At 43.2% G+C, this 23,665-nt stretch overlaps 1 pseudogene; it reads left to right on the forward strand.

Annotated features, from left to right (window-relative positions):
• LOC142442515 (ataxin-10 pseudogene) lies at positions 1–23,449 on the forward strand (annotated as a pseudogene).
• Positions 23,450–23,665: the final 216 nt, after the last annotated feature.

Here is a 23,665-nt window from a genome sequence, read left to right on the forward strand (position 1 = left end):
ATGGCGCCGAAGGCGAAGAAGGAAGCCCCTGCCCTTCCCAAAATGGAATCCAAAGCAAAGACTTTAAAAGCCAAGAAGACTGTGTTGAAAGTCGTCCACAGCCACACACAAAAAAAGAAGATCCGCACATCACCCACCTTCCGACGGCCCAAGATCTTGAGACTAAGAAGGCAGCCCAAACACCCTCGGAAGAGTGCCCCCAGGAGAAATAAGCTGAACCATTATGCCATCATCAAGTTCCCCTTGACTACAGAGTCTGCCATGAAGAAGATCGAAGATAACAACACACTTGTGTTCATTGTGGATGTCAAGGCCAACAGACACCAGATCAAACAGGGTGTGAAGAAGCTCTATGACATTGACATAGCCAAGGTCAACACCTTGATCAGGCCTGATGGGGAGAAGAAGGAATATGTTCGACTGGCTCCTGACTATGACGCTGTAGATGTTGCCAACAAAATTGGAATCATCTAAAGTGAGCCCAGCTGGCTAATGCTAAATATAAACTTTTTCAATATATATAAAAAAAGAAGGTAACCCACAGGAAGATGGAGTGACACTGGCTACAACATTGGGCTCAAACCTAACAAGTGTGAGGATATTGCAGGGCAGTGTTTCATTCTGTTGTACATAGGATCGTTATGAGTCAGAACTGACTTGACTGACCCACCTAACAATAACAATAAGCAAATCTCTCCCATGTAGCCACTGGATGGTTTCATATTACCAACATTTTTCCATTGGCAATCAAGCATGTAACTTTTTCATTGTAGTGGCTCGTTGAGCTATAATAAATATATGAAATACATAGATCTTAAATATGCAGTTTGGTGAGTTTTGACAATTGTACCTAAAGGTTAGCAGTTCAAACCCACCCAGAGCTCCACAGAGAAAGACCTAGTGGCTTGTTTTGGTGAAAGTCCAGCCTAGAAAGCCCTGTGATGTGGTTCTACTCTGGGTCTCTATGAGTCAAAATAAACCCCATCTAACAACAGCAAACCCCCATGTAAGTCTTACTCAAAGCATTTTTTTTCCTCCTGGTGAGACTTCTGAAAAATATGGTGAAAAGCCAACAAAAAGTGCTTGTTGTCTTTTATGCTGATGGGGTCAATTTCCACTTACTCAAAAATGCACTGCCACTGAATGGATTTTGACTCACAGGGACCCTATAGGACAGGAGAGACCTGTGCTTGTGGGTTTCCAAAAGTATAAATCAGTGTTTCCTAAAAGGGGCAATTCCAAAGATGACTGAGAGCCACTGGGGGCTGCAAAAGCAGCTACCTACACTTTATCCTGGATTGTGGACTCGAGTACAAAAGTTTTTAAGTGTCAGGGGGGGGCACTGAGTCATTTTTTTCCCTGAAAGGGGGTTGTTAGGTGCCATCGAGTTGGTTCCAACTCAAGCAGCCCTCTGTCCACCAGAACGGAACACGGTCCCAGCCCGCCCCAGCTTCCCAAGTATTTTCATGTTGGAGTGCACTGTTGTCGCCCCTGTGTCCATTCATCTTGCCCCCGCCTTCCTCTTTGTTGCTACCCTGCTCTTTACCAAGCAGGATGTCGTTCTCCAAGAACTGGTCTCTCCTGATAATATGTCCAAAGCACTTAAGACAAGTCTCGCCATTCTTGCTTCTAAGGAGCCTTCGGTTGATATTCCTTCCAAGACAGATTTATTTGTCCTTTTAGCAGTCCATGGTACTTTCAATATTCTTCTCCAGCACCGCAGTTCAAATGCACTGATTCTTCTTCTGTCTTTCTTATTCAATGTCCAACTTTCACATGCATATGAGGTGATTGAAAATACCATGACTTCAGTCAGGTGCACCTTAATCCTCAAAGTAACATCCTTGAAACTTATTTGACCTACTGAAAAGAAGACAGTAGGCCAATTAAGTTTGGGAACCTATACTGCAAATATTTATGGAAGTAGAAAGCCTCATTTATCTCCCAAGGAGCAGCTGGTGGTTTCAAACAGCTGATCTCGCAGTTTAGCAGTCCGTCACCTAACCCCCAACACCAACAGGGCTCCATTATATAGATTTCACAAGACTGCAGATCTGTAGATGAGCAGACTGGCTCTGCTTGCCCCCAAGGAGCAGCTGATGGATTTGAATTTCCAACCTGGAAGTTAGCAATCCAATACCTAACCATGTCACCAACAAGTCTCTTTTAACTTCGAATAGTATTTTGTCATTTTCCACCCAAAACAAAGAAAATGCCATTCTGTGTCTATCTCTTAACGATTAGGTTTTATTTCCCAAGCCCTTGCTGATTTTTTGAAAGTTTTTAATATACTTTTTTTATATTCCAGTTCCTCTACTTATTTGCTGAAGAGCCAGGTTTTCCAAATAGACAGTTTGAATCCTTTTATAGCATTGTACAGCAAATCGTATATGCTAGCTTTCAGGCAGGAGGGTTGTAAACTCGATATGGTGGTAGGTATCGTGCTCAAGACCAGCGATAATAATTTTTGTGTCATGTTCTCTGTAATATCACACGTTATTAAAGTCCATGACATAAAAGTCATCCAGTTCTCAACCTAGGGGATGTTTTATTGGCTCCGCATAACCTTTCCACGCTACTTGAAATTTCTACAAAATTCATCAGCTCCAGAGAAAGGAGGGTGCTTGTTAGAGACGTGGCAAAGAGTTATGAACTGGCTCCCACTATTAAGAAGGCAGAGTCATTTTGTCAGATGACAAAGGACTTTGCCAGGTCCCGTTGTTCTGCATATTCGTCAACCTCTGTGTCCACGCAAGTTAAAATATAAAGCATCTCTAAGCATTCCCCAGCACTAGCTAGCAGTCACCTCAAAAGCATAAACATCTCATCATAATGGGCTGGAAAGAGAAACATGGGCAAAGGGATGAAGGTAAACTGTGGACTCCTGTTAGTGCCTTTCTCCATCCCCACTGCAGTGATGTTGCTCCGACCCACCTTCCTGAGTGATTTCAGAGCCTGCTACCAGTCCCTCCCCGCTTCCTCCTTCTACCCCACTGTCAAATCAATCCTTCTCAATCATTCCCTCATCAAGTAGTTTATTTGATCGGTAATGGCTTCCCCAGATCTATAGCTACTCCAAAACGCCATTCAAGTCCCATTATGGGACAACCTCTTATTTGGTTGCCTGCTTCCTCTTCATCACAGCTATCTGTACACAAAGTTGTCCAACCTGCCATTCAACTGCCCATTCCCATGGCAACCATGTTCTCACAAACTTCCTTACACTCTAAGATGCTTTTCTTCAGCCATAAACGTGCCTGATTTCCTTCACCCTAATTAATACAACATGACCAGGAGCTTTGCCAGCACTTTTGAAAATAGTTCATGTCTCTGTCTTTCTGCATCTATTGTTATTGTTCCTGTTAGCTAGGGTCAAGTCGCCCACAACTCACAGGGACCTCATGTACAGCCACCACCTATCTGTCAGTGGAAACAGTTGATGACGCGGAACAAGTTCCAGCGGAGCTCCCAGACTAAAATGAACTAGGAAGAAAGTCCTGGTGATCTACTTCCAAAACTCAGCCAATGAAGACTCACAACAATCTGAGTTACAATGGGGAATGAGGGTGGTGCAGGCCTGGGGAGCATATTGTTATATGGTACAGGGAGTCCCCATTTGCCTCTGTAGCCCAACGTAGACCTCTGTCACAGTCTCTTCAGTCCTATTGCATCCTTCAACTCCAGAACTTTCCATTCATGTCAAATACAATGTGAGAGAGACTCCCTGAGGCTATCCAACATGGCAGCACTGCGTCTTTTTCCCCCGGAATAATTTTCCCCCGAGATGTTCCCTAACCATTCTCTTCCTTCCCTGATGAACTTCTCACTTAAGACTGTGACCTAAAGACAAACAAGGGAGCCAGTTGCCATCAAGGCAATTCTAAAACACAGCCACCCCGCATGTTGGCGAGTAGAACTGTGCTTCCTACTCTACACGTATTCAAGGCTGTGAGGCTACTGAAGGAGATCAGGAGACCTAACCATTCACCAACCTGTCCAGATCCCAGCCCACAGTTCACCACAAGAAGAATCCATACAGGTGCTCCAGAAGGCTTGTGGGTGCCTTGCCCCTCAGCTCTCAGTATTGGCTCCTTGCAGACCAGGGACATTTCTTTACCAGTGAAATGTTTTTCCTGGTCCAACTTGGCTGGCTCAGTAGATGTGCATAGTAAAGTCTCATTCCAGGCATTTTGAGGGAATCCATGTCTAAATCAAGGAGTGATTTGGAGGGAAGATGCACAACAGAACAATTGAGCTTCAATTGAGAGGCATTCATTCTTAATAAACAAATGTTACCCTGAAAGGCTATGTTGAAACATGAAGAATCCAGGAGTGACTGCTGTTGATATTGTCCTTGCACATTTTCTGTAAACTTGCAAACAGCTGTTGATCAACAACCTGGAAAGACAAATAACATCAATCCCCATTTTGGTGCCTGCAACAACAGACCCCATCTTTGTGACAGAGAACATTCCCAGAGCTGAATTTGGTTGTAATTCTCTTTGGGTTGAGTGTTGCAGATTCTCAGTTGCTTCCCAGAGGCACAAAGATAGGAAAGGCTTCCCAAATCACGCATTAAAAACAGATGGGCTGTTTGGAGAGGGGAGGATAGAAACGGCGAGGAAGAGACTTTGTCAGCATCGTTCTCTTCCGTCGACCTTGGTCCTGCAGCAACCTTGAGTCTGCAGCTTTCTGGGACAGCCCCTTGCCCCAGAGAATCAATCTGCCTGCCTGAATTTTTCTTCATTTGAAAAAAAAATTAAACTTTCCCTTGAAAGGTTTAATGGCCAAGTGAAATAATTCATCTCTTGCTTTGAGTTCCCCCTCCGTCAGGTAATTATAGGTGCTACCGTGTCTGCCCGTTGAACTTTGTTGGGCTGAGCTTCAGATCATATTCAGTTCTTAATCTTTCTTCATAAATCTGCTCTTCAGGCCTGTTAATCACTCCTCTCGCTGTGTTCTGAACTGGTTCCAGGGTAATAAATCAATTAGGAAATGTTTGTAAAGTGCTTTAAAAGGTTAAAAAAAGCATGGGTAATGGTGACACATTAAGGAAGCAGAGAACACCAGAACTAACCCCATTGCAATCCATTCAGACTCATAGCGACCCCTGTAGGACAAAGGAAAAGGAGCCATCATGGTTTCGGAGGCAGTAAATCTTCATGGAAGCATCTTCCTCTCCCGGGGCAGCTGGTGGCTTCAAATCGCCGACCTGTCATTTAGCAGAAAGGGCTTGACCACTAGCCCACCAGACTCACTCGAAACAGCTGTGCGTTGAAAAGTGGTCTGGCATTCTCGACGTGGTCTTTGTAGTCTTGGGGACTCTTTCCAATCACTTTCACAGTAATCTCACAGAGGTTGAAAGATTCATTTCTCCTCGGCGGTTTCTCTTTTATTTCTTAGCAGCAAAAACAAATCATATTTCTTGAAGTTATTTGTTCAGGTTGAAGGATATAGACAGCTCTATGTTGACAGCAGGAGAGATTGTATTTGGATAGAAGAATTTTCTGATAGCCACAAACAAATGGTAAATAAAAGGGAGCTTCTCGTCCCTAGGGCTCTTCAGGAAAATAAACCATAAAAGACCCCTCTTCAATGAAGACCAGACATGAAAATAGGCATCAACGTGAGTTCTGATTCTAAGCAATAAGTTGTAGTTGTCTGTGAAACTAAGAAATCCTGGTGGTACTATGGGTTGGGTGCTGAACTGTTAATCACAAGATTGAGGGTTCAAACCCACCAGCTCCTCTTCAGGAGAAAGTAAGGCTGTCAACTCCTGTAAAGATTTAGTCTCAGAAGCCCTACACAGGGTCTCGATGATCAAAGACATTTGGTTTTTATTTTAGTCTGTAAAAATGATTTTAATTGAATGTAGAAGCCATGTCCAGACACAGTGAGCAAGTGTCATGGTCAAGAATCACTGAGTACTCCAGGTGTGAAGAACACAGGTGGAGGGAAGACATACTGCTTATCTATTTGCCGCTAGGCATTAGATAACCTGAAGGCAAGATATACTTATATAGGCACTCAGGTAATACAAGATGGGCACTCTGCTGCTCTAAACAAATCCAGGCTTCAACTATAGCAACTTCACAATGTGCTCTACATTCCATGCAGAATTATATTGATAGCATGTATAATCTCTGTAGGTACCTATTCTAAATTCTTGGAGGTAGAGAGAATAGATACATTTCATTGGTATACCCAAACTTTATGAGCATATGCTATGTGACTTAACACTCATTCATTTCTTTTTTTAAATCATTTTATTAGGGGTTCATAAAACTCTTATCACAATCCATCCATACATCAATTGTGTAAAGTACATTTGTACATTCATTGCCCTCATCATCCTCAAAACATTTGCTCTCCACTTAAGCCCCTGGCATCAGCTCCTCATTTTCCCCTCCCTCCCCGCTCCTCTATCCCTCCTGAACCCTTGACAATTTATAAATTATTGTTTTGTCATATCTTTCACTGTCCAACATCTCCCTTCACCCACTTTTCTATTGTCGGTCCCCCAAGGAGGAGGGTATATGTAGATACCTGTAATCAGTTCCCCCTATTCAACCCACCCTCCCGGTATCACCACTTGCACCATTGGTCCTGAAGGGATCATCCGCCCTGGATTTCCTTTGTTTCCAGTTCCTATCTGTACTAGTGTACACCCTTTTGTCTAGCCAGATTTGTAAGGTAGAATGGGTGGGGGGAGGGGAGCATTTAGGAACTAGAGGAAAGTTGTATGTTTCATCATTGCTACATTGCACCCTGACTGGCTCCTCTCCTCCCCGAGACCCTTCTGTAAGGCGATGTCCAGTGGCCTACAAATGGGCCTTGGGTCTCCATCCCATACTCCCCCTCATTCACAATGATATGATTTTTTGTTCTTATGATGCCTGATACCTGATTCCTTCGACACCTCGTGATCACACAGGCGGGTGTGCTTCTTCCATGTGGGATTTGTTGCTTCTAAGCTAGATGGCTGCTTGTTTACCTTCAAGCCTTTAAGACCCCACACACTATATCTTTTGATAGCTGGTCACCATCAGCTTTCTCCACCACATTTGCTTATTCACCAGTTTTGTCTTCAGAGATTGTGTCGGGAGGATGAGCATCATGGAATTCCAATTTAATAGAACAAAGTATTCTTGCATTGAGGGAGTGCTTGAGTGGAGGCTCAATGTCCATCTGCTACCTTAATACCAAATCTATAAATATATACACATATGTCTATTTCCCCATCCTCATATACAAATATATTTACATATGTACATGCCTTTATTTAGACCTCTATAAATGCCCTTTACCTCCTAGCTCTTTCCACTATTTCCTTTGACTTTCCTCTTGTCCCACTATCATGCTCAGTCTTCATTTGGGTTTCAGTAATTCCTCTTGGTTACATTACCCTTGATCAAACCCTACCAGGCCACCTACACCCTCCTCAGCAGTGATTTGGGTCACTTGTTGTTCCCTTGTCCCTGGGTTTGTTAACACCACTACCTTTCCCCCCACATCCCCCTCTCCCATGTCCCACCAGAACTGTCGGTCCCGTTGTTTTCTCTTCCAGATTGTTAATACAGCATATCTTATGTAGACAGACCTGCGGAGATAATAACATGCACAAAAACAAGACAGAGCAAAACCAAGCAACAAAATAAAAGGAAAAAAAACAACAACAATAAGCCAATGACAAAAACAAAACACAACAGGAAAGAAGAGCTTATAGTTAGTTCAAGGACTGTTTGTTGGCCTTTAGGAGTGTTTTCCAGTTCAGTCTGTTGTGGCGCCAACCCCTGGCCCCAAAGTCTGTTATTGGTATTCCCTGAGGACTTCATTGCTCTGTTCCCCTTGCTGTTCTGTTCCACACCCTTAGTGTTTTGCCTCGGTGTGGTGGAATCAGTTCAGGAGGAATTCCCACACTGTGTCTCCAATATTGTCCCCTGTAGAGCTGTAAGTCAGTGAGGAATGTCGTGTCTCATAGTGGGGCAGGCCGTGTGGTCTGCTCTGTGGATTGGCTGCTCTGAGCGGGAATATCTTCCTCAAGGCTTGGTGGGCCAGGATGTGCTCTACTCTCTCTTCCTCCCCCTTCATTTGCTCCCGTGTGCTCTGATCAGACATTTCCCTCTCCCAGAGCTGAAGATTCAGTGCTGTCCTCTGAAATAAATTCTTCTGATGGGAGGGACAGGTGTCCACATAGTTGGGCACTCATTCATTTATTGACAAATATTTGATATACCCACTCACTACCATTCTCACAATTGTTCCTATGCCTGAGTCTATTGATGCAGCCACTGTAGTAATCCATCTCATTGACGGTTTTGCCCCCCCTAACCTCCTCTCCACTTTACCAAGTATGATGTCCTTCTCCAGGGACTGGTCTCCCCTGACAACATATCCAGAGTATGAAAGACAAAGTCTTCCCATCCTGACCTCTAAGCAGCACCCTGGCCTCAACTCTTCCAACACATATCAGTTTGTCATTTTAGAAGTCCATGGTACTTTCAATATTCTTCTTCAGCACCACAATTCAAATGTATCTATTCCTCTTTAGTCTTCCTTATTCAATGTCCCACTTCCACGTGTATATGATGAAATGAAGAATACCAAGGCTTGGGCCAGGCACACCTTAGTCATCAAAGTAGCATCCTTGCACTTCAACACTCTAAAGAAGTCATGTGCAGCAGATTTACCTAATGCAGTGTCTTTTGATCTCTTGATTGCTGCTTCCATGAACATTGATTGTGGATTCAAACAAGACAATATCCTTGACAATGTTATCCTTCTCCTCATTTATCATGATCCTGGTGCAGTTGGGAAGATTTGGATCTTCCTTACATGCAGTCGTAAACTATACTGAAAGCTGCTATCCTTGAACATCAGCAGCAAATACTTGAAATCCTCCTCACTTTTGACAATCAAGGTGTTTTTCATCTGCATACTGCAGGTTGTTAATAAGCCTTCCTCCAATCCTGATGTCATATTTTCTTCAGATAGTCCAACTTCTCTGATGATTTGCTCAGCATGCAGGTTGAGCAAATATGAGACGCTAAAATTGTGATGCACACATTTCCTAATTTTAAACTGTGCTTTTGTTCTGTTTGCATAATAGCATCTTGACCCATGTACAGGTTCCAAATTAGCACAATTAAGTGTTCTGTAACTCTCATTCTTCTCAAGGTTATACATAGTTTATTATGATCCACACAGTCAAATGCCTTGGTATAGTCAATGAAATACAAGTAAACACCTTTCCGGTATTCTCTGCTTTGAACCAAGATCCATCTGACATCAGCAATGATACCCCCTTGTTCCACATCCTCTTCTGAACCTGGCCTGAACTTCTGGAAGCCCCTGTTAATATGCTGCTGCAACTGTTGTTAGATGATTTTAAGTAAAAATTTACTTGTGTGCGATATCAATGATATCGTTTTATAGTTTGAGCATTCTGTTGGGTCACCTTTCTTTACAAAGGCCACAAATATGGCTCTCTTCCTGTCGGTTGGACAGGTCTTCCAAATTTCCTGGCATAGGTGAGTGAGTGCTTCCAGTGTTTCTTCAGCTTTCTAAAACATTTCAATTGGTACTTCATCAATTCCTGGAGCCTTGTTCTTAGTTCTGTTTTCAATGCAGTTCGAACTTCTTCCTTTAGCTCCCTCGGTTCTTGTTCATATGCTACCTCCTGAAATGCTGGACTGTGCATGAGTGGAAGTGGTGAGGAGGATGCGGTATGTATTATGATATAAAGATAGAAAATGATAAACTTAGTGAATCATATTAGGGAATAATGAGTAAATGTATCTCTAATGTATTGCTGCCCTCATCGTTTTCAATACAATTTCTTTTCTTCTTGAACTCCTTGATGTTAGCTCCCCTTTATGCCCTCCCTCACCAACCCTACCACCCCCCTGAACTCTCAGTATATTTTATATTCATGGTTTTTTTTGCATTAACTTACTCCATTCCCTGTATCCATTCTCCTTAAATTCCGATGTGCATTCTCTTCGAGTGCGGTTCTACAGTCATATAGCTATCTGTTCCCCTTTCCCACCCTCTCTTCTTGTATCCTCAAGAAGTGAATACTCCTCCCTTACCATTTCTGAGGGGATTCTCCCTCTTGAATTTCATGCATTGAAAGATCTTGGCTGTACCCATGTATACACAGGACTAGCAAGATTAGTGAGGTAAAACTAGGGCCAAAATAGTGGAAGGAGGAAATGTTAATGAACTAGAGGGTAGTTGTGTGTTTCATCAGTGCTAAACTGCACCCTGGATATATCATCCCCTTGAGAGTGCTTAACTCTTAAAGGGATGTTGTTGTTGTTGTTGTTGTTGTTGTTGTTAGGTGCCCCCAAGTTGGTTCCAACTCGTAGTGAATCGATGGGCAACAGAAGGAAACACTGCCCTGATCTCTGCCATCCTCGTGGCATGTTGGAGCCCATTGTTGCAGCCACTGTGTGAATCTATCTCATTGAAGGTCTCCTTCTTTTTCACTGACCTTCTACTTTACCAAGCACGATGTCCTGTTCTGAGCACTTTGTTCTTCTGAGAACATATCCAAAGTATGTACAATGAAATCTTACCCTCCTCGCTTCTCAGGAGCATTCTGGCTGTACCTCTCCCAGGACAGGTGTATTTATACTTCTGGCAGTTCATAGTACTTATGTTTGGCCAACACCATCACTCAAGTTCATTGATTCTTGTTCAGTCTTCATTATTCAATGTCCAACTGTCACACGCTTATGAGACAATTGAAAATGCTATGACCTAGGTCAGGTTAGTCCACAAAGTAGCATCCTTGCTCTTCAACACTTTAAAGAGTTCTTGTGTAACAGATTACTTGAGGTAAGGCCTCAAATGATCTCTTGACTGCTGCTTCCATGAGCATGGATCACGGATCCAAGCAACATAAAATCTTTGGCAGCTTCAATCTTTTCTCCTTTTATCATGATGTTACCTAGTGGTACATGTAGGAGAACTTTTATTTTTCTTTACATAGACTTGTAATCCATGTTGAAGGATACAGTCTTTGATCTTCCTCAGCAAGTGCTTCAAGGGATACAGGGAAGACATTGATCCGATTCCTTGAGATATTGTTGTATTTGTGATGCCTGGACCCATGGCCACCCTGCTGCAAACATCAGGAAACTAGGCTATGAACAATGCAGAGCCCCTGTATGCAGCAAAGGGTGTCTGTCTTTAGTAATCTGGACACATGAGAGAGGATCATGAGCTACGGAGCAAAACGGGAGAATAGCTACATAAATGGAATCATCATTTCAACTATTCGATAAGTCTTGTATGATATCTTTTGAAGAATAGAAAAACAGTAGAACTTCTTAAAAAATGAACTATGCTTCTTGAACCTGGGAAGCACTGAGAAAACAGACCAACACTGATGGTGTCTGCCATCACATTAAGCAGCCCTAAAGCAAGTGAGTCATGGCTCAGTAGACAGCTGCGGTTTGCGCATTTGTTGATTTTTTTGCCTGAACTCTTCAATCTTGAATAGGAAATGACAAATGGCAGCCCTGGGGCCAGACCGAGCCTGTAGCCTGTGTTTGTAACTAAAGTGTGGTTGGAACACAACCAAGTCTATTTGTTTATCCATATTGTCTCTGACTGCTTTTGTCCTAAGACATCATATGTTGGTCATTGCAACAAGAGTCTGTCGGGCTCGTTGAGCTGAAAACACTTTCTCTCTTACTCTTTACCGAAAGTTTTCTGACTTCACTCCTCAAAGAAGAAGAAGGAACTAGGGAGACTGAAATGCTAATGTTGAAGAACTCACCTTATCGGTTAAAAAGAAGAAGAAAATAGGTACATGCCCATAAGTAACTCACAGGTCATATACCTTATAAAGGCACACACATACACACACACACACACACACAAATCAAGCCTGCTTCCTCTGAGTCAATTTCAACACACAGTGACCTTCTAGGACAGAGTAGAAGTACTCAAAAGTTTCCCAATGTCGGGATCTTCACAGAAGTTGATGGCCATGTTTTTCCTCTTACAAAGCAACTGGTAGATTTGAAGAGCTGACCCCTGAATCAGCAGGTAAGCATTTCACTATGAGACCATCAGGGCCCCCACATACCTGGGATGAGAGATTGCTGCTCCAAGAAGCTGTAAGGGGGAGTGAAACACGGTAGATTACATTTAGATCAAATCACTAGTAAATGCCAGGCATTTTTTCATTAATAATCATTATTATGTCTCATCATTATTAATGTTGTTCTTAGGAAAATATATTTCCCCAACTTCACAAATTTATTCCTTCCTGTAAAAAATATTAAGCCACTTATTTAACATTGACTAACCATGTGTTTGAAAACCTACTTTCACAAATGTTTTGTTTGCTAAAGTAACATTCTAATGGTGTTTGATTTAATCAGAGAATTTAATTCAAATCTTCTTTCCACGGTTGCCATTAGTAGAGTAATTTGACTTTTCCCAAAGCTGGCGCTAATTTGGTTCATGAATGCATAGAGATTTCCACAAGTGACAGAATTCTGAAATGTTTTGAATGCTTTTAATCTTTTGTAAAATGTTTGCCCAGTTTATGGTGAGCACAATAAAATGATGACTGTACAGAATTTTTCTTGAGGTCTTAGGTGAACATAGCCTAGACCGTGATTTTCATAGTCCACGGCTATTCTACCTTGTCCTCTTATTAGTCACAAAATATTTCATTGTTAAAATAGTTGTTATAAAGATAGTTGTTTAAAGCTAGGCTATTTTGTTAAAACTAACATTTTAAAAATGAAATTATATAAATATGTGACTGGATTATTCAGCTTCAACTCAAATGATATGAGATATGCATACATGGAAAATCCATAATATTCCAGGTTCTTCCTCTATACAGAGGTTGGAAGGACAATGGGCAATGTGAGGAGTCCTGGATCCTAGTCTACCTCGCAGTCTGGGGTAACTTCAGAAAGTATCATGTGATCTTTGGGTCCATACTTTCTCAATAAAGTCCATTCTCAGACAATGAATCTATTATCAGTAAGCCCTGTCAGCTTTAAGACCTGCTAGTGCAAAATGCTCTTTTCACAATGTGAACCGGGAGGACTTCCGCTCCAGGGGAACGTCTAATCCCTAGGGGGTTACTTCTGAAGAGCAAGTGGATTAAAACTGGGATCTAGGAAGCTTCTCCCTAGACAGAACAACACACCTGTGTGTGCCATTGGCGGCGATGATGTGAAGGATGTCCAGAAAGGTCAGGAAAGGGAAGAGCTTGGTTTCGTCATTCATTAAGAAGAGCAGAGCCGTGCTAGGGTCTCTGAGTGGGTCTGTTCCAACTCAGGAAGACCCCTGTGGGTCAGAGGAGAACTATGCTCCACAGGATTTCCCATGGCTGGTTCGTGGGAAGTAGATGGCTAGTATTTCTTCTGAAGTGGTTCTGAGTACACTTAAACTACCCAGAGACTCTTAAGCATCCTTTAAGGGTTTAGTAACTTTTGGTTACTACTTATTGAACAGAAGGGCCCTAATATCATAGTGGTTATGTAATGATCTGCTAACACAAGGTCTGCAGTTTGAAACTACTAGCCCCACCTTGAGAAAGATGAGACTTTTACCCCCGTAAAGAGTTAAAGATGTGGTTACCCACAGAGGAAGTTCTACTCTGTCATTTCCTGACTTGGAGTCACTTTGATTGCAGTCAATGTTTTTTTATTATTTATTGAACATGGTACCATGGTTCAGTGTGTGGCTTCTGACCTAACAGACCATGAGGAAAAGATTACAGCCCTCGAGGGGAATTCCATTCTGTCCTATGTGGTTGCTTTGAGTAAGAACCAACTTATATACAATGAATTGTGTTTTTATTTGTTGTCTTTCACCACTCACCATCATTTAGTCCTCACAAAAGTAGGTTCTATGCCTCGCACTTTGCAGATTACAAAAGTTAGGATTAACAACAAAGCCCACATCAAAGAAGCACACCAGCCTGTGTGTTCATGAGGTATCCATGGTACCAGGTACCAGGCATCTTAGACCCAGAATAAAATCTTACCCAAGGTGAAAGGGCAGGGTGCGGGGGGTGGGGGAGGGAGCCATGGAGTGAAGACCTAATGCCCATCTGTGAACAATTGAACACCCCCCACAGAGGGGTCACAGGGAAGAAATAAGCCAGTCAGGGTACAGTATAGCACCGACAAAATACACAACTTTCCTCTAGTTCTTTGATGCTTCCTTCCCCGCACAATCATGACCTCAAGTCTACCTTACAAATCAGATTAGACCAGAACATGCACACTGCTACACACAAGAACCTACAACACAGGGAATCCAGGATAGACAAACCCCTTTAGGGGATGGTGGGGGGAGAAAGGGGAAATTGATCACAAGGATAACTTATCAAGGGTTCATGAGGAAGGGCAGGTGGGGGAAGGTGGGGGAAGAAATGGGGAGCTGATATTAGGGACTCAAGTGGGAAGAGAAGGCTTTGAAAATTATGATGTTGGCATATATGTAAATGTGCTTGACACACGGGATGAATATATGGATTGTGATGAGAGATATGAACCCCAATAAAAGTATTTAGTTTAAAAAAAAGAAAATGAATGTCTACAAAAGAAGGATGAATCATATGTACAAATATGCCTGATATAATTCTGTATGGATTATAATAAGAGTTGTAAGAACCCCCAATAAAATGATCATTCAGTAAAACAAAGAAAGAAAGAACAAGGTGTAATAGAACTTTTCCTGTTTGTCACTGAACCAGCTTTTTATAAATCAGGTGAACTAAAATACTTCTTTCAGTTTTGAAAACGAGAATGCCTACTGCAGATTGAAATAAGGATATTCCAAGAGCCTCTAACAACATTGGATTTTTTAGATTTCTGTTGATCCCAAGGTTGCCTAATGACAGTCAGTTTGGGTCTCTCATACATTTACCAACTGTTGTTTCAATCCGTATCATCTTCTGCCTTACTTGTTCAGGCATGTTTGCTTTAGTGGATAAGTGGGGAAAAGGTCTAAATGCTGCAAAATTAGGAGGCATAATATCTTGGGTACATCTTTCTCATCTAAAGACCAAATTCCTGACTTGGTGGCCAGACCAGCTCAGGACTGAAGCTAGAAATTGTGTACCCTCCTGAATCAACCATTTATTGGCTTCCCTGCTGATGAGTGACTCATCTGCAAATACAATTTAACTATCCCCACAAGGACTGCATGTTATATCTTTTAATCTGAAATTGTATTAACTATCTGTCTAGTTACCTTTAACTTTTTAGGGCAGCAGTTCTCAACCTGTGGGTCGCGACCCCTTTGGGGGTCGAATGACCTTTCACAGGAGTCGCCTGATTCATAACAGTAGCAAAATTACAGTTATGAAGTAGCAACAAAAATAATTTTATGGTTGGGAGGGTCACCACAAAATAAGGAACTGTTTTAAAGAGTCGCAATGTTAGGAAGGTTGAGAACCCCTGTTTTAGGGGGATAGACCCTTGGATTAAAAATGCTTCTGTTGAACTGTCAAAAAACCATAGGAAGTGCTGATAATCTAATGCAATATTAAATATGACACAAGGGGGGGGGGGGAATTAGGCTTAAATAACCTAGGGTAGTAGGATCATGATTCAAACTGGTCAGTCTGGCTTCACTGTTAACACTAATATGTGCTGCACAACAAGTGGATGCAGGAGCAGTGCAGACAGCCTCTACCTTTGCTTTAACCACCTATAAACCCACCACTATTGAGTCACTTCAGACACATAGAGACCCTATAAAATAATAGAACTACCTCAAAGAATTTCTGAGTATGATCTTTTATTTTAATTATTTACAGAGCAAATAAGTTTTCCACTCAACAATTCCTGAATATGTTTACATATCATTGATTGCAAACTCCACAATGTAGCATCGCTTATCCCACTTAATCACTGTATTTCCATATCTATTCCTCCTTCTTTTTGCTAACTAACCTTTCTGAACTATGTCCTTGGATAAACACTACCTTTTTATCTCAGGTGTGCAAACCTCTCTTGTTACTGTTCCTCTCCAGACCTGTCTGGTGTTTCATTTAAACTGCAACTCTTGGTGATGTTCTACATGAAAAAACTTAACACCACCCAGTTCTGTGCCACCTCACGCTTGTTGAGAGTGCATGAACCCATTATTTTGGTTTCTTTCTTTTTGGTTGACCCTCAACTTGACTAAACACGATGCTCTTTTTTAGTATCTAGTCTTTCCTGAGAGTGCATCCAAATTCTTGGAGCATATTCTGTGACCAATGGAATTTTTATTGGTTCATTCTTGGAGATCGATTTTTATCAGGCCTTTTTTCCAGTCTGTCTTTGTCTCGAAAGTCTGGAATTTGTACACCATATGAGACACTTGTGATCTTTGTTAGTCAATTAGAGGAGCCCCAGTGGTGTAATATGACATGTCGGGCTGCTAACCTCAAGGTCTGCAATTTGAAACAACCAGCTACTCTGTGGGAGACTAAGGAGGCTTTCTACTCCTGTACAGAGGTACAAAAAAACTAAAGGCTAAGTTGTACCTGACCCAAGCCATGGTATTTTCCATGGCCTCATAGACAGGTCAAAGTTAGGCATTGAATAAGGAAGACCAAGAAGAATCCATGCAGTTGACTGTGATACTGGAGAAAAATATTGAAAGTACCAAAAGGATTGTCAAATGAGCAAACGAATTTGTCTTGGAAGAACTGAGTGCTCCTTACAGGCAAGGATGGCAAGACTTCATCTCCTATAGTTTAAACATGTTGTCCGGAGAGATCCACCCCTGGAGAAAGACATCATGCTGAGTATAGTGGAGGGGCAGTGAAAAAGAGAAAGGTCTGCAATGAGATGGACTCACACAGTGGCTGCAACAATGGGTTCAAGCATGGAAACAATGGTGAGGATGGCACAGGACCAGACAGTGTCTCCTTCTGCTGTGCATAGGGTCGCTATGGGTTGGAACCAACTCAGTGAAAGCTAATAACAACAACAAAAAACTATGACCTTGAAAACCCACAGGGGCAGTTCAACCCTGTCTGGTAGGTTGCTCTGAGTTGGACTTGACCTGATGGCAGTGAGTTGAGTTGGAATCAGTCAGTATGACACATGCGGAGGCTTGCATGTCGCTGGCTGTGGTGCTGAAAGTCCGTTGTTAGTTGCCGGGAAGTAAATTCCACAGGGTTTTTCTTGCTGTACTTTTCCCAGAAGCAGATTGCTAGGCCTTTTTGTCTGTGGAGAGATGGGGGTGTTTGAACCATCCATTTTTAGGTGAGTAGTCAAGCCCAAACAGTTTGCATGTTGCTATGATGCTAGACCTGTGGTGACAGAGTACAGCTGCCCCTGTGCGTTTTCAAAACTGTAGGTTTTTCAAAGCTGTAAATCTTAAGGTCATTGAACATTTCATCTTTCTCCCAAAATGCAGGTATTGGGTTCAAACTGTTGATCTTGATATGAGCAGTCGCTGTGACTTTGGTTTTGTTGTGTTATTTGTTTTTTTTTATTTAGGATGCCACTCTTATTTTAGCACCACATAAATGCACATTAAGAACTCACAGGCTGCCCAATGTGCCCAGTGTTTTCCATGCCATATTCAAGACACATACATGGGGCACATGATTCAGAAGCCAACACAGTGTATGCATTTATACTGACAATTTGTTGTTGCCTCTGCTGCTGCTGTTATTATTGATCTTAAAAAGATGTTGTCCCTGCAGTCTACTGTCAGAAGGATTAGCAGGTTTTCATTTATGGAAAAGTTCAAGTATTAGCTTTGTCCCCCTCCTTGGACAAACCTCTGAAGCTTCTCCATCACTGTCCTTTCTCTGATCTTGCAAACATTCATAACAATCTCTTTTCACAAGATGTTGGAACCCCAGGTGAGAGCTGGGTGGTAAAAGGCCAGGATAGTAGCATGCTGTGTTCACGGATGAGATTATCTCAATTTCTGCCCCTCCACTGTGTCACTTTCCAGCCCCATTCCCACAATCCACTGCCATCACCTGTTGTTGAAGGGGAGCCCCAGACTCTCCTGAGAAAGTGCACAGTGGCAAGCCATCCTCATCCAGAGAACTGCGCCTTGTATGCTCAAACATGGAGACCGCAACTCGATGGCAGTGAGTTTCTTATAATCCAATTGCTACTTCGTGCAACTGAAACAATAAAACAGTGCTGAAAGCGAGGAGGACTTGAAGCACTTGTTGACGAAGGTCAAGGACTCCAGCTTTCATTATGTTTGAAGGGTGGGGGAGATCCTCAAAATGGAACCATTGGGTAATATCATAATAAATAGAGAAAATTTTGAAGTTGTCAAGGATTTCATCTTGCTGAGATCCACGATCAATGCTCATGGAAGCAGCATTAAAGGAATCAATTGACGTATTGCATTGGGAAAAATCTACTGCACGAGACCTCTTTAAACGATTGGCGAGCAAGAATGTCATTTTGAGGCCTAAGTTGCACCTGACCAAAGCCATGGTATTTCAGCTGCCTCCTGTGCATGTGACAGTTGGATGCTGAATAAGGAAGAACTAAGAAGAATCAATGCATTTGAATCTCCTTTATTCACTGTCCTGCTTTCACAATCTTACAAGACAACTGAGAGTACCAAGGAGTGGGTCAGGCACACCCTAATCCTCACGTAACATCCTTGGTTTTCAGTACTCAGGTGGGGGTGCCTGCTGGAGTCATGTTTATGTGTTGGGCTACAACCTGCATGGGCATAAGTTCAAAACCACCAGCAGCTCCTCGGGAGAAAGACTAGGCTTTTTCTATTCCTGTAAACAGTTACAGTCTCAGAACCCCACAGGGAGTCACTGTAACAGTAAAACCCTGACTGAGAAATGGCCCTCGTGGAGAACTTGAGCCAGAGACCTGGAGGAACTAGCGTTCTGGAAGATCTGGGGCCTGAGTGGGCAGAGCTTTTATACTTAATCTGCTCAAGATCACAGGGGTGAAATAGGCAGGGATTTTGAGTGCACGCAGGTTGTTAGCAAAGAGGAAGGGGTCATGTAATGAGGGAGCTCCAGAAATGAGGAAATGCCTGGATGGAGGCAGTGTGTTGGGTTTCTTTTCCAAAGGTTAAGAGTCCCTATTAGGGTTTTCCTTACATCACTATGAGTCAGCATTGACTAGATGGCAGGGAGTTTGGTTTGGGTTGCGGGGAGGTTTAGTGCAGCGGATGTTTGCTGATATAAAATGTCATTTGATATTCTTATTTTTCACTCCCCACCCCCTCCTTTGAACAAGTCCATCAACTGCCCTTTATTTTTTATTTTAACCCTTTGACTTTTCTAAATTGTGATTTGGGTGAAAGTTTATAGAGCAAATTGGTTTTCCATTCAACAAACCACAACCCTCTTCCCTACCGTCTCGTGTGTACTGTTTTCACTGTCCTCTGAGCTTTGTTCGTGAGAAAATGTTTCTCTTCTGCTGTGGTTGATTGTTCTAAGGAGTGTGTGCCTCCTGGTGTAATTGTCTACTTTGCCCAACTGTCTACTGTGTAGCTAAAAGGGGAGCCGTGGTGGAGAGTTCCTCAGCCACTATTTGAGTCTATAGATACTCCACTTGGAAGGAAATAGCCATCATAGTCCGTCTGAAGACAAACGAGTCTGCAAGTTGCAAATTGTGGTAACTAATATTGTTGTAAATGCTCTGATATGTCTTGGGGATCCTGGTCTCCTGGCCCAAAGAATGAACTCACAGACCACAAGAGAGCAAGCAGAACACAGAGTTTATTTGGAAAGGAAAGAAAAGCATTTGACACAGCGTGTGGGAACCTGAGTGAGCTACCCCTGAATGAACTGTGTCGACGGGCTTTGGTCAGGTGTGATGGACAGATTCAGGCCTGTCTGTATCTTCCAGATTGTGAATGGACCGATCAGGACTAGTCCTATTTCTCAGGTCCACCCATAAAACCCAGTCATGCTCTCCCCTAAACTAGGGCTGACCCAGGGAATAGACAGCGAAGTAAGCTTGCCATTTTCAGCGACAAAACTTGGGGTTATCGGATGACCTTGGGGTTTAAAATCAGCCCAGGGATCTGATACCTGCAGGCTTATGATAAGCTTGACCAGGGCAGGAGAGATCACGCTTCCAGACATCCAGCCACGCCCATTGCTTCTCACCACCCTTCTCCTTCCCTCGCTGCCTGCGGGCTCTCCATCTCCTTCCTCTCAATATGGTTGCCCATCATAGTAATCATTTGATCTCTTGCCTGTTGACCGTGGGTCCACGTTTAATGAAATCCTTGATAACTACAGTCTTTTCTCCATCTATCATGGTATTACTCATGGGTCCAGTTGTGAGGATCTTTGTTTCCTTTATGACAAGGTGTAATCTAGCATCAAGATGACAGCCATGGAAATCCTATAGAGCAGTTCTACCTTGTTACAGGCCATTGCTTAGAGTCAAACTCAATCCAACAGCGCACAACAGCAGTGGCATTTGGAGGTGCATTTTGTAATCTCTACTACATCTATTGGAATCAATTCACCTGTTTTTCTTTAAATTGATGATTTTTTTACACAAAAGTGTGTATTTAAAGGACCATGGCGGGAGCCATGGTTAAGTACAAACTTGCCAACTGACCCTGTGGAGAACAATGCAACCGTTGGCTTCTATAAAGGTGGTTGCCTTGGAAACCCCATGGGGCCATTCTATTCTGTCATGAAGGATCCTTATAAGTCAGAATCTACTAAGGGCAATGTTATTGTTGTTAGGTGTCATCAGATTGTTTCCTATCCATAGCGACCTTAAGCACAACAGAATGAGGCATTGCCTGGTCCTGTGCCATCCTCCTGTGCCACTGTGTAAATCCATCACCCTGAGGACCTTCCCCCCTTCGCCACCCCTTTACTTTGCCAAACATGATCTTTTCCAAGGACTGGTCTCTCCTGACAACATGCCCCAAGTATGTAGGACAAAGTCTCTCCATCCTTGCCTCGAAGGAGCACTCTGGCTGTACTTCTTCCAAAACAGATCAGCTTATCCTTGGACTAAGGGCGATGAGCTTACATGTATTTAAAACAGCTGCCTTGTCGTTAGCATAAATAGAACACTATACTAATCATTTGCCATGGTTAGTTTCATCAAGCCAGCTCCAACCAGCGGCTGTTTTATGTGTAAGTGAACAAAGCATGCCTGGCCCTTTGCCATCTTCACGGTTATTGAAGGAGTCCATTGGTTTGGGGTGCTTTGTTAATCCATCGCATTGAGGGTTTCGTGCATGTTCACTGACCCTCTACTTTGCCCAAATCTATTGATTCATCTTAGCCAATTAAAAAAGAAGAAGGATCCCTCAGATCCTGGATGCTTCCTCCCCCCCACCCCCCCAACTACCATAATCCGAATTCTACCTTGCAAGTCTGGATAGAGCAGAGGTTGTACACTGGTGCAGATAGGAGTTGGAGGCATGGGGAGTCCAGGGTAGATGATACCTTCAGGACCAGCGGTGTGAGGGGGTGATACTGGGAGAGTAGAGGGTGAGTGGGTTAGAAAGGGGGAACCGATTACAAGGATATACATGTGACCTCCTCCCTGGGGGATGGACAACAGAGAAGGGGGTGAAGGGAGACGCCGGATAGGGCAGGATATGACAAAATAATAATCTATAAATTATCAAGGGCTCATGAGGGAGGGGGGAGCGGGGAGGAAGGGGGGGGAAGAGGACCTGATACAAAGGGCTTAAGTGGAGAACAAATGCTTTGAAAATGATTAGGGCAAAGAATGTACAGATGTGCTTTATACAATTGATGTATGTATATGTATGGATTGTGATAAGAGCTGTTTGAGGCCCTAATAAAATGTTTAAAAAAAAAAGAAGAAGAAGAAGGAAGAAACGAAAATGAGCTGAAATCTCACTGCCCTTGCTTCAAAGGAGTAGTCTGCTTATATTCGTTCTAAGATGGATGTGGCCTTTCTTCTCGCAGCTCGCGGCATACTCAGTATGCTTTGCCAGCACCACAGGTCAGAGCCCTGTCACCATATTGTGTACACTGTTGTGCTGCTAACCACACGGTCTGTGGTTCGAACCCTGTCAGGTGCTCCGGGGAAGTAAAATGGGGTGGATTGCTCCTGCAAATATTTCCAGTAGCGCAAACCCAAAAGAGTTCCACTCCACCCTATTGGGTCTCTCTGAGTCAGAATCGAGTCAGTGGAAATGGGGTTTGAATGGACTCAAAAACAGCCAGAAGAAAATCACCCATTTTCCAGAAAACAGAAAAGGAATCAGGGCATTTGAATGGTGCTGGAGAAGAATGTTGAAAGTGTCATGGACTGCCAGGAGGACAAAATTCTGTCTTGGAAGAAGAGTGGCCAGAAGGATCCTCAGAGGCAACATTGGACAAGTTGACAGGAGAGACCTGTCCCAATTCTTTCACCGTCCCCCAGCGCTTGCATCGAGTGTCCCCCGAACCAGGATCCCACCAGAAACTTGCTTATGACTGTTGTTGGTGTGATTTGATACTTCGTTTTCAGGAGCGGGAATCCCTGTGGACAGCTGTCCGCTGTGGCCTGCAGTTTCTAGGCAACAGAACACGATGTCCCGGTCCATTGTTTGAGTTCGCACTGTCCCAGAATTCTTCTTTATTTGCTTGGACTGTCATGACAAAAAGATTGCAGTTTGCTCTTCGATGCTAATGTTCCAAGGCCTCGGTCTGGAGCGCGACCTGCAAGCCAGCCTCAGTGTTGTCATTGGCGTCAGAAGCTCACCAAATGCTGCCCAAATCCGAATGCCCTTTTTTTGGTGGTCACGGATCATTTTCTGAAAGACCCGGAATTGGGCAAAGCTGCGCAACCAAGAAAGGGTGACATGTCTAGACTTTATTATAGCCAAGATCGTGAGTGAGGACTCCCTGGTCACGGACAACGTCCCGTGTCCCTGCGCCATGGGAGCAGATCGCCGGCGCCTCTGTGGACAACTTCAGGAGTGGGCTGAAGTGGGCTAAGAGCAACCAACGGAAGGTGAGGAGGTTCTGGTGACAATCCGACTTCTTGATGGCCTTTTGTGACACACCAGCTAATACTAACCTGCTCATCCATCGACAGGTTCTCCTGGCTTGCTGGAAAGAGGGATCGATCTTTTATGACTGGTTCACACAGCTGGAAAAGACACTATAAACCTCGCAGCTGCTGCTGACTGCATGTGACCTCTCAAGTGTGGCCGCTGGGTTTAAGTCTCATCTCATCCGTCTCATTGGGAATTGGTGTTACAAGAATAAAGAGAACCAAGACAGGGTCCCGGACCACTGTGGCATTGATGACAAGCCCTTTCTGACCCAATGGGTGGTGAATGTCATTCAAAACCTCGGAGAGCACCACAGCTGGAACCAGAATCTGATCTGACAGCGGACAGGAAGGAGCAGGGCCTAGCCAATGCATCCACCCTCCCAAAGACGGGCTTGGAGGTTGAAACGTAGGGTGAGACGCTCATCCTGAAGATCCAGCCAGCAATGAGCCATCCAGATGTCTGAAGTTATAGAACATTGTTTCATTGATTCTTCGTGTTCTACACTTCGTGAAATTCTGAGTGTGAGATGATTTATAAGTACAAATTCAAGAACATGTCATCTCTTAGAAAGCACAGTTAAATGCCCAGAAGCCGATGTGTTTAAATAGACAAGTATTTCAGGTGCTCCAGTGCCGCAATTGGTTAGCGCACGGTACTTATAAATAGACAAGTATTCCGT

This window comes from Tenrec ecaudatus, chromosome 3 (assembly GCF_050624435.1).
Source record: "Tenrec ecaudatus isolate mTenEca1 chromosome 3, mTenEca1.hap1, whole genome shotgun sequence".
NCBI lineage: Eukaryota > Metazoa > Chordata > Mammalia > Afrosoricida > Tenrecidae > Tenrec > Tenrec ecaudatus.